This window comes from Manis pentadactyla, chromosome 10, assembly GCF_030020395.1.
Source record: "Manis pentadactyla isolate mManPen7 chromosome 10, mManPen7.hap1, whole genome shotgun sequence".
NCBI lineage: Eukaryota > Metazoa > Chordata > Mammalia > Pholidota > Manidae > Manis > Manis pentadactyla.
This window is the reverse complement of record NC_080028.1, coordinates 9,327,446-9,336,949: the sequence shown is the minus strand read 5'-3', so window position 1 is coordinate 9,336,949 and position 9,504 is coordinate 9,327,446. Positions and strand designations below refer to the sequence as shown.

The following is a 9,504-nucleotide window of genomic DNA, read 5'->3' as shown; positions in this document are numbered from 1 at the left end:
ACGCCTGGCAGCGGGGACGCAGTTGAAGCGGGCAAACGGGGACTTGGCCGGCATGGCTACACACTTGACTTCCGGTCCGGTGGCTCCAAACATCTGAGCCTGCTCTGAGCACTGCTTCGGGGCGTCACTCCACCCACGGCCTCCGAGAAGGTCCTAGAAGGTGGGGAGCAGAAGAAGTATTAGACCCCCGCCTAAAGCCCAGCTGGACGGGTAGCACCGTAGTTCTAGCCCTTAGTGGAGTTTCCACGAGCCATTGTTGAAGGCTTGCTAAATGCCCAGCACATGCCTAATTGTCCTCTTAGCCAGGCATTTCAACACCCATTGTACAAAAGAAAACAGGTTCGTAGGGGTTTTAAGTGATTTGCTTAAAGTTACACAGCTAGAAAGAGGTAAAATTGAGTTTAGAAGAGTCTCTCCACATCCAAGCTCATGATCGTTCCGTTTTAGAGTTGATGTTGGGATGCCAGCTTGTGGCAGGGAGGCTCTGCTGCTCCTCAATCTGCCCCTGTAACCCCCGAGTTTCACGGCAGAAGCTTTTCCTAGTTTTACGGAGGGAGCTAGCCAGAGTTGATGCTGAGAAGGCAGGGCTGGCTATCTATTCCTCTGCCTTAACACTGAGCATGGAATGAGCGCTTGACAGGGAATGAATAAAATGCCACCTGACTGCAGGGGTCCTGTGCCCTGGCTTACCACTGGCCAGCTTACAGATGCCACAAGTGCACAGCCTGGGAGGAGTCACTTCCTGTGCAAGCGTTTCCAAGAGAAGATGAAACTATGTGGTTATTTCATTTTTAAAGGGCTAATAGGAAGAGACAGGAAATGACAAAATCACAGACAGCACAGGAAGGTGCTGGAGGGAGGGGACTGAGCCTGTGCACAGCCCTTGTGTTAAATTGACTCCTGCCAAAAATGAACCTCCCCCCTGGGCCTGCACTGCCCCACCTGGAAAAGAGGGACCTCACCTGCGCTCTTGAAGACAAGGGTGCTGGCCAGCATTGCTTCTGGGGTTAGACTGTGAGCAATCCAAGGACAAGGGCTGGCTCTCCAGGACCCAGCACAGGGCGTGGCCAATGTCTGACTGCTGAATGTGGAACAAGTAAAATAAGAACTCAAATGAGACTTAGGGTTAGTGTCCAGGTAAGGGAGGGTCCCCCTCTCGATACCTTCTCACCAGGTGCTTAACTCCCCTGGCCAATTCCAGTGGCCTCTCCATACCCTATCACCTCTGTTGCAGAGCCTGCCAGGTCCCTGAGGAGGTGCTGGTTTGTGCAGGCCGAGATGGTGTGCCTTCCACTGGTCTGCAGGCTGGCTGGAGGCAGGCCCCTCTTAAACTGAATTGCCTCTGTAGGCTGGTAGTAGGCAGTTAATGGGCCCCAAAGATATTAGGTCCTCTGAAAATTACCGCAGGAGGGAAGTCTTGGCAGATGCGATTAAATGAAGGATTTTGAGATGGGGAAATCATCCTGGATTATCTTGGTGGGCCCTAAATGTAATCACAAGTGTGCTTTTAAGAGAGGCAGAGGAGAAGAGGAGAGGGCAATGTGACCATGCAGGCAGAGACTGGAGTGATGTGGCATGAGACACAGAAGGCTGGCAGCCACTGGAAGCTGGAAGATGCAAGGAACGATTTCTCCCTGGGAGCCTCCAGAGGGTGCTCTGCTCTGCAGACACCTTGCTTTCAGTTCAGTGATTTTGATTTTGGACTTCTGGCCTTTTGAACTGTGAGAGAATAAATTTCTGCTGCTTTAAGTCACCAAATGTGTGGTACTTTGTTACAGCAGACACAGGAAAGTAATAAGGGCCCCTAGGAAATTCTTGTCCTTATTCAAGGCTTGTGATTGTGCCAAGCCCCTCCCTCCATCCTACTGTCCTCACTGACACCATCCGTGAGACTGGTGAGTTCACACATGGATCTGTCTCCCCGTCTCTCTTGCTGCTCGCCACGTTGCCATCTGGTCACCCAGCCACTCTCTGTCCTTCTAGACTTCTCTTTCCATACAGCCACCATTCATTCAGCTAGTCTTCCCCCAGCTCCTCTCTTCTCTCTTTCTTTCTCTCCTGCATCGGCAGTGGTAGGGTAGGAGGTGGACGGCTTTGCCCCAATGGGAACAGCGTCTCGGTGGTGGCCGTGCAGCCGCTGGAGTGGGGCTGCCTGGAAGCTTGCTTTGCTGCCAGGCACTTTTGCCTTGGTGACCCTCTCCTTCAAAAAATTTTTAAAATTATATTTTATATCCACACTGGTAGAAAGAGGACCATAATCTAGGCTTGATTCTTTAGTAAATGTTCATTATTGTTATACTTAATTTTTATCTCGATTTTAAAAGAAACTAAAATGAAAACTTTTCTGTGGGCCCCGGGTGCCACGCCTGCTCTGCTCAGTGGAGAAGTTGGCCCTGTGCTGGAGATGCAGCTCCGCGAGGGAAACCAAAATCAGGACCACAGCCAGCCTTCCGCTGGCATCTGGAGCGGCCGTAGGAAGTCCCGAGCCTGGGCAGGCCGTGGTCAGTCTGCAGCCCTGGTTCTCGGCCAGCTGCACCTCTTGCTTGTTCTGTGATCCTAGACAAGCTACTTCACCTCTCTGAGCCACTTCCCTCATTTGTAAAATGTGAATAATCACTGTCCTGTCTATCACACTTTGTGACCTTGGACAAACAAATGAGGCTCTCTGCCCTGTTTCTTGGTGTATGGAGGTCAAACTGCTCCAATACTGAGGGTTTCTGCAGCCTGTGGTCTTTGGGAGGAGAGGGGAGATGGTTGGGCTGCTTGTCTATCCTAGACTCATAGTCGAGTCAGGTAGCTTCTCTGTGCTTCCAGACCAAAGCTCCCCCATCACACCCTGCATGGTGGCGGAATGAGCTATATACCCGTCTGCCTCCCCCATGACTCTGGCACTCGTGCCAGGGACGGCTCTGCAGTATGTGCTCAGCTGAACGCATGAATGAGGGCAAAGCCTCCAGCTGCCTCCCTTCAGCCAAGGCGGCCTCCACCTCCTCCTCTTTGCAGTCAGCATCGGTAGGCATCGGTCAGCAGCCAGGGTGTCTGGCGTCAGTCATTTAACCATCGCAGGAGGTTGTGGGTGGGGAGCTATGACTTTACTGTTGGGCTTCCTGGCTGCAGGAACACGTTTGGCAGCTTTCAGGGGTGATAACCTCAGAGGATCTTTGTGTCTCCCCACCCCCAGGGGTTGTTTCTTTGCCTCCTTGTGGATCTGTGGCTCCCTATTCCACCCCACCCAGTCTGGCAGCAGGGTTCTGTACTTACAGGATCTTTTATCCAGAGTGCTCAGAGCCCCATCACCAGGGACAAGCGCTGTTAAGCCTGTTTTACGGAAGGGGAACTCTAGTCTAAGATGGGGAAGGCTGCTAAGATCCAGGTTACTAAACGGGCCAGCGGGAACCAGGGACGGAAAATGGGTCCCTGGCTGAGGTGGACATTCCCAGCCAGGCTCTTATAAGCCTTAGTCATCTCTGTCCCCTCATGCCTATTACAGTGTCTGGCTCCTAATAAATGCTCAATAAATATACATCAACTAACTGCCTGATTGAGGCTCCCAGTCTTCAAACACCTTGCTCCCTAGCATGACCTCAGAAGCCAGCCACTCCAAAGGCTCTGTGGGCCCTACTTACCCTGCCCAGAGCTCAGCCCTCCTCACCCTCGCCCCAGGACCCCTTCCACCCCTGCACCTTTGCTCAGGCTGGGCCCTGGCCTGGGATGTCTTTTCCCTGTTTTTCCACCTGATGAAATTCTACTAATTTTTCAAGGATAACACTCAAACATCACTTCTCCCACAAAGGTTTGCTTCCACAGCTCCCGCACCACGTCCCCATGCTCTGTGCATCTGCCTGTCTGTGCACTTCTCACACTGTGTTCCGGAACAGGAGTAGCAGTCACCCACAGTATGCAGGGCTATCATGAGGATTAGACGGGCTTTTCCCTGTCCCGCCCGCGCAGCATCTGGCTGCATGGAGGAATGGCCTGCCTGGGCTGTCTGGTCAGCAGGAAGGTCAGGGACAGTGCTGGGGCTCTGGGGCCACTCCAGTCAGAACCCATGGGCTGGCAGGGAGGGACTTGCTCAATATGCATGGGAGGTTGTCCCTGCTGGAAATGCAGCCTCTTCACACACCCACCAGCTGCACCCCTCTCATGGGGACATGGCTGGGCCAGTGGTCCGAAGTGCAGGCCTGACTCAGACACTCCTGGTGGACAATTTGGGTAAGGCATTTAGCCCTTCTCAGCCTTGGTTTTGGGGGTAAAACCCTATTTCAGTATTCACTTTAATTCCCCACAGACAGCTAGAAACTCTTCCTTAATAAAAAAATCCCAGACACTTTGAAGTCCTAGAGTAAACCAGCAACAGATGGAAATGAGCCTCCTGAGGGGGCGCTGCAGAGCCAGCATCCTTGGGAAAGCTGCACGCCCGGCAGGGTCAGGAGGAGCCTGCCTAAAAATAAATGACAAAAAACGGGTTATTAGTGTGTCTACTTCCCAGGGGCTTAGTGCAGTGCCTGGCACAGGGTTAAGTGCTCAGTGTTACCTACTTCTTATTTACAAGCATTTCTTTCTTTCCCAATACCTACTGCATGCCTGCTCTGACGGTAAGACATGCCCTGCTGGAAAAGGCCTTTTGAGTGAGCAGATGACCACACAGTGGGGTCCCAGGAGGGACACAGGGTCCCCCAGGACCAGGGCCTCAGTATGACTCTCATGGGTTCTTTCCTCCATAAAATTATTAATTCTATTTTACAACTGTTACTATGAAGACAAACATCATCCAGGCTGGATTATATCCACTTTTTTCCCTTCTGATTGAAAAAATTATTTAAAAACGTCTGTGGGTCCTAACAGTGTTGTGGGCCCTGGCTGTGCCTGTTGAGTGTACAGGTCTGGCTGCAACTCTCCTCACTAAGATTTGGGGAGTCAGGAAAGCTGCTGGAGACAGTGACCTGAAGGACACGAAGAATAGCCAAGAGACAAAGGGGACGGGAAAGTGCTGAGCAGAGAGGACAGTAAGGGCGCCCTCAGATGGCGGGACATTGCCAGAACCACCAGGCACACTGCGTGGGGACAGCCTATCAGCTCGGTCCCACCAGCTGGCACCTCGAAGGGCTCCCAGTCCGTGCATCTGGGCATCATATCCAGTGTGGCCTGCAGACACCAGCCCAGGGCCTCCAGTGCTCAGATACCCACGTGCCATGGCTTGAGCTGTAGGGCATGGTGGTCAGGAGTAGGGGGGTCAAAAACATTGACTTCTTGATGCTGAAGTCGTCATGAAGGCAGGACCATCGAGGGATGGCCTGGGGCTGCCGCTTCACCACACTGGTCCAAGAGAGGACGCACCTCAAGCAGCTGGGGCATGTGCGTGCATGTGTGTACGACAGACAGCGGACTTGGGCTACCGCTTGCAGGGCTGCGACCTCGGGCGAGCCTCAGCATGCTCATCTGCCACAGCGTGGGTTGAACGAACCACCTCTAGGGCCTCGCCTCAGCCCTGCCCTCTGGCAATGGCTAGAACCTGTCCAGCTCCCAGGATGTGTCGGGAGGGTCACCTGACCTCACACCCAGTCCAGTGCCGGCACACAGGGCAGCTCGGTCAGGTGTGTGGGCTGAGCTGATGGATGTCTGTTCTCACCATCCCTCCTTCCTTCCCCAGGCTGGCTGCTCGGGCAGAGGGTCCTGCAGGTCATCTCTTTCTCCTTTTTGTCTGCCATGCTCCAGACGCTCCTGTTTCCTCCCTCACCTCCCGTCCTCCCCCTACTTGTCTTCGGTCCCTCCATCCCCCTCTGTACTTGCTGTAAGCTTTGCCCTTGGGGCCGAGGTGGCTGTGCTTATTTGTAATTCAGGCAATTCTCAGTCTTCCTCTTTCCAGCCTCTCCCTGGGTGCCCACCCCACCCCCACCCCACCCCTCCCTCCCTCCCTAGACACAAACAATTCCCCTTGGGACCCCTCAGTGCGGTGCCACACCCTCCTCCCTGCCACAGTCCCTCTACTCCCTTGAAGCCTCTCATGCTGCCCCCCAACGAGCCCAGTTCCAGAACTGGATTCTGGATTTTTGTAGCTTCCTAGCTGCCCCCTCCTGTCCTCTTCCTACAAGCCTCCACAGAACTCCCAAAGAATCTTTGTCAAGCACAGGGTACACATTGTCACCTGCCTCCAGCTCACGTCCTATGCGTGGCTCCATGGTCACTCCTGTGATCACCCCTAGAAGTGCTCCCATGACATGCCCTCTACCTGACCCCCTGCCTCATGGCCTCCCCTCCCCACCTTACATGCCCCTTGTAGAAAAGAACATAGCAGGCCTGAGACAAGGCCTGCTTGCAAGGTTGGACCTTGACTGGAAACTTTGATTTGGGTAAGGTTCCCACCATTTCCTAGTAAGAGTGGCTCCCTGGGCCTGAACCGGTTGTTTGGACAATGCAGTTCATGCTGAACACCTGCTTTCCCCCTGGGAGTCCGGATTTCAGTGCACATTAATCAGAGGGTGCTTAGGTGACCAGCCCCAGGAAAAACCTTGGGCCCTGAGTCTCAGAACGGCATCCCTGGTAGACGACACCTCTGGCGTGGTGTTACAACTTGTTGCTGAAGACTTTAAGCACACCCTGTGCCTCCCCGGGAGGGGCTTCCTGGGAGATCACACCTGGTTTCCTCCAGACTTCGCCCAGGGCGCCTCTCCCCTTTGCTGGCTGTGCTCTGTAAGCTTCTGCCATAACGAACACAGCCATGAGTATAACTCTATGCCAGGCTGAGTCTTCCTAGTGAATCACAGACCTTGGGAGTGATCTGGGGGACCCCCAGCACTAACACTTCCTCACATATTCCATGGACGTTCTTGCCTGTGCTGCTGCTCCTGCTGCGGGAACTGCCTCCCCTCTGCTTGGTGGCACAGTCTTCACCTGCAAGCAGGACACAGGCCACCTCCTCTGTGTCTCCCTCCTGAGGTCCATTTGTGACCCTCGCATTGTGGGCAGTGCTTGACAGGACCGACTCCACAAGCCTGTGCTTCCCAAGGGCAAGGGGGCCCTCCTGTTTGTGAAGCACGGTGAGACTGAGGGTCAGGCTGACGACAGCTGGCAGGGCATATATTTAGTTCATGTCCTAGTAACAACATTTGGCTGGGCAGGGACTGGAGCCGCCCCTCCTATCATGCTCTGGAGCAGATGACAAAGACTCAGAGCTAGGCCACAGCAGGCAAGAACTCAAGAGGGCTTTGCCTGTTAGAAATGACTCACACTTCAGTCCTTGGGACTCTGGGGCCCACCCCAGGACAGTCACTGCTGTCCCAACCATCAGAAGGGAGGCCGGGTCACCAAGGGCCATGAGCTCTGGATAGGGCCACCCTGGCCTCAGCCCCGATAGCCCCTGCGCAGGAGGGAACTAGAAGGGGACTGTTGCTTTCAGCCCACCCAGCCATGGCCTCAAACGGGGTCAGAGTGCGGGTTGGGATGTCCCCGATGTAACTCAGTAACCCAGGAAGGAATGGTGAGTGCTTGTGTGGTTAGGCACCAGCGAGTTCCGGAGCCCTAGAAGCTGCCACTTACTGGCCATCGGAACTTGTCAAGCCACTTCCTTTCTCTAGGACAAAAATTATTTATAGGATTACCATGAGGTTAAATGAAACAAGCTTTATTACAAATGAAGTTTTCAAATAATCATGTGAGATATTATAACTGAGTTAGTGACTCTGTGCTACACATTGTAGGATAAAGAAGGGGTGGGACCAAGTATCCCCTGGGTGTTCCCCAGGTCTAAAACATAGTGTCTGGGTCTGTTCACTTGCTCTAGTGTATTTTTGATTTCAGTGTATTCTGCGCCCCTAACTGGTTCATTTTTATAATTTCTATTCCTTTTCTGACATCCTCATCAAGTTTATCCACTTCTCTCTTCAAGCTGATGAGTAACTTTATGACTATTACTTTGAACTCTGTATCGGTTAGATTGCTTATCTTCGTTTTGTTTAGCTCTCTTTTTGGCTTGTCGCCCCGTCCCTTTGCTTGGAGCACATTCCTCTGTCCCATTTTGTGTGACACTGTGTTTGTTTCTATGTATTAGGTACCTGAACTACCTCGCCAGTGACCTAATTATGCAGTAGGCGTCAGGTAGTGGTGCTCAGTACTGCGGCACCCCAGAGCCAGGACTCCCAGGGGATCCCGCGGGGCCCCCGTGTGGGCTCCTAGTGCGGCCGCGCCGGCCTGCTGCGAGGGCGCAGGCAGGGTGGGGGCGGCTGAGGGCTGCTTGCGGGCCGGGCTCTGTCAACTGCAGCGGCCTGGATGCGGAGCTCGGTCCCCCAAGGCCAGGGGTCGCTCTGGCGGACTGCCGGTCCTGGCTGGGGTTGGTCGCCGGGTGTGGCGGCGGGACTCGCTCTGAAGGAGTCCCTGCGGGGCAGCGGGCAGGGGACCACTGGGCGCAGGAGCGCAGGCGCGGTAGCTGGAGAGTGAAAGCCAGCTGGGCCGAGGGAAGGAAGGAAAACGGCTCCCCATCCCCCTGCGCCCCAGCTGCTGCGGACCCAGCCCCCGCGTCCCTCCGGCACACAACCCAAAGTGATCAATCAATCTCCTTCCTGCGAGTCTCTGGCGCTTTTCAAGCTGCTGCTTCTGCGCGGTCTCCCGGCCCGGGCACAGCACGCCAGGGCGCTCCCACGGCCGGGACTCGGCCTCCCGCCCCGCTGATGTCCAAGCCAGCGTTACGGGGGCTGGTTTGCGGGGCAGTGCCCCAGGGCCGGGCGCGGGGCTTTTCCCCTCTCCCATCCACGCGCTGGGGCGCCTACTGCCCGCAGCTCTGCCCCATTACCCTCTCCAGGAGGCTCTCTCGGCGTCCTTGGCTGTGGTCCTCTTCAGAACGACTGGTATTCCAGGTAGTTCCCGCCTGGGACCGCAAGGGGAGCAGGTCCTCGGGGCAGCAGGACCCCACTTCGCCATCTTCCCAGAATCCCCAGCTGGGCTGGGTCTGCAGCTCCTGGACCCTCGCTGTGGTGGTTCCCGGATGTCCGCGGAGCACGGAGCGCCGCAGCGGACAAAACAGGACAAAAACAGCCCGGGTGGCTCTGTTTAGGGACAGAGGTGACTTTCTGTTGTAGAAAAGAACATCCTAAAGTAAAACTCCAGAGAAGAGTTATTAGAATGGAGGAGGAAGAAGGAGAAAAACAGTACCTTTAGATTGTGTTTGAAATAATCAGCAATTCAAGATAGACTATTATACAGTAAAAAAGCTGTCTTTGAACCTTCGGTAACCACAAAACTAAAGCCTTCAATAAATACACACACACACACACATATATCAGACAAAACTGATTTCATCCCAAAACAAAGAAAGTAACAAGAGACAAACACATTACATAGTGATAAAAGGGTCAGTCCAACAAGAGGATATAACCTTTATAAATATCTATGCACCCAACATAGAAGCACCTAAATATGTAAAACAAATACTAGCAGAATTAAAGGAGGAAACAGATTGTAAAATATTAATGTTAGATTTGAACACACTACTCACATCAATAGATCGACCAG

General features: G+C 53.9%; 1 long non-coding RNA gene across 1 annotated transcript; it reads right to left on the bottom strand.

Moving 5' to 3' along the window:
- Nucleotides 1-7,604: 7,604 nt before the first annotated feature.
- LOC130678936 (uncharacterized) lies at nt 7,605-9,285 on the bottom strand. Its single transcript, XR_008991893.1, has 2 exons — nt 8,786-9,285; nt 7,605-8,422 (listed from the first exon to the last, which is right to left on the bottom strand). It is a non-coding gene; the product is annotated as an uncharacterized LOC130678936 (long non-coding RNA).
- Nucleotides 9,286-9,504: the final 219 nt, after the last annotated feature.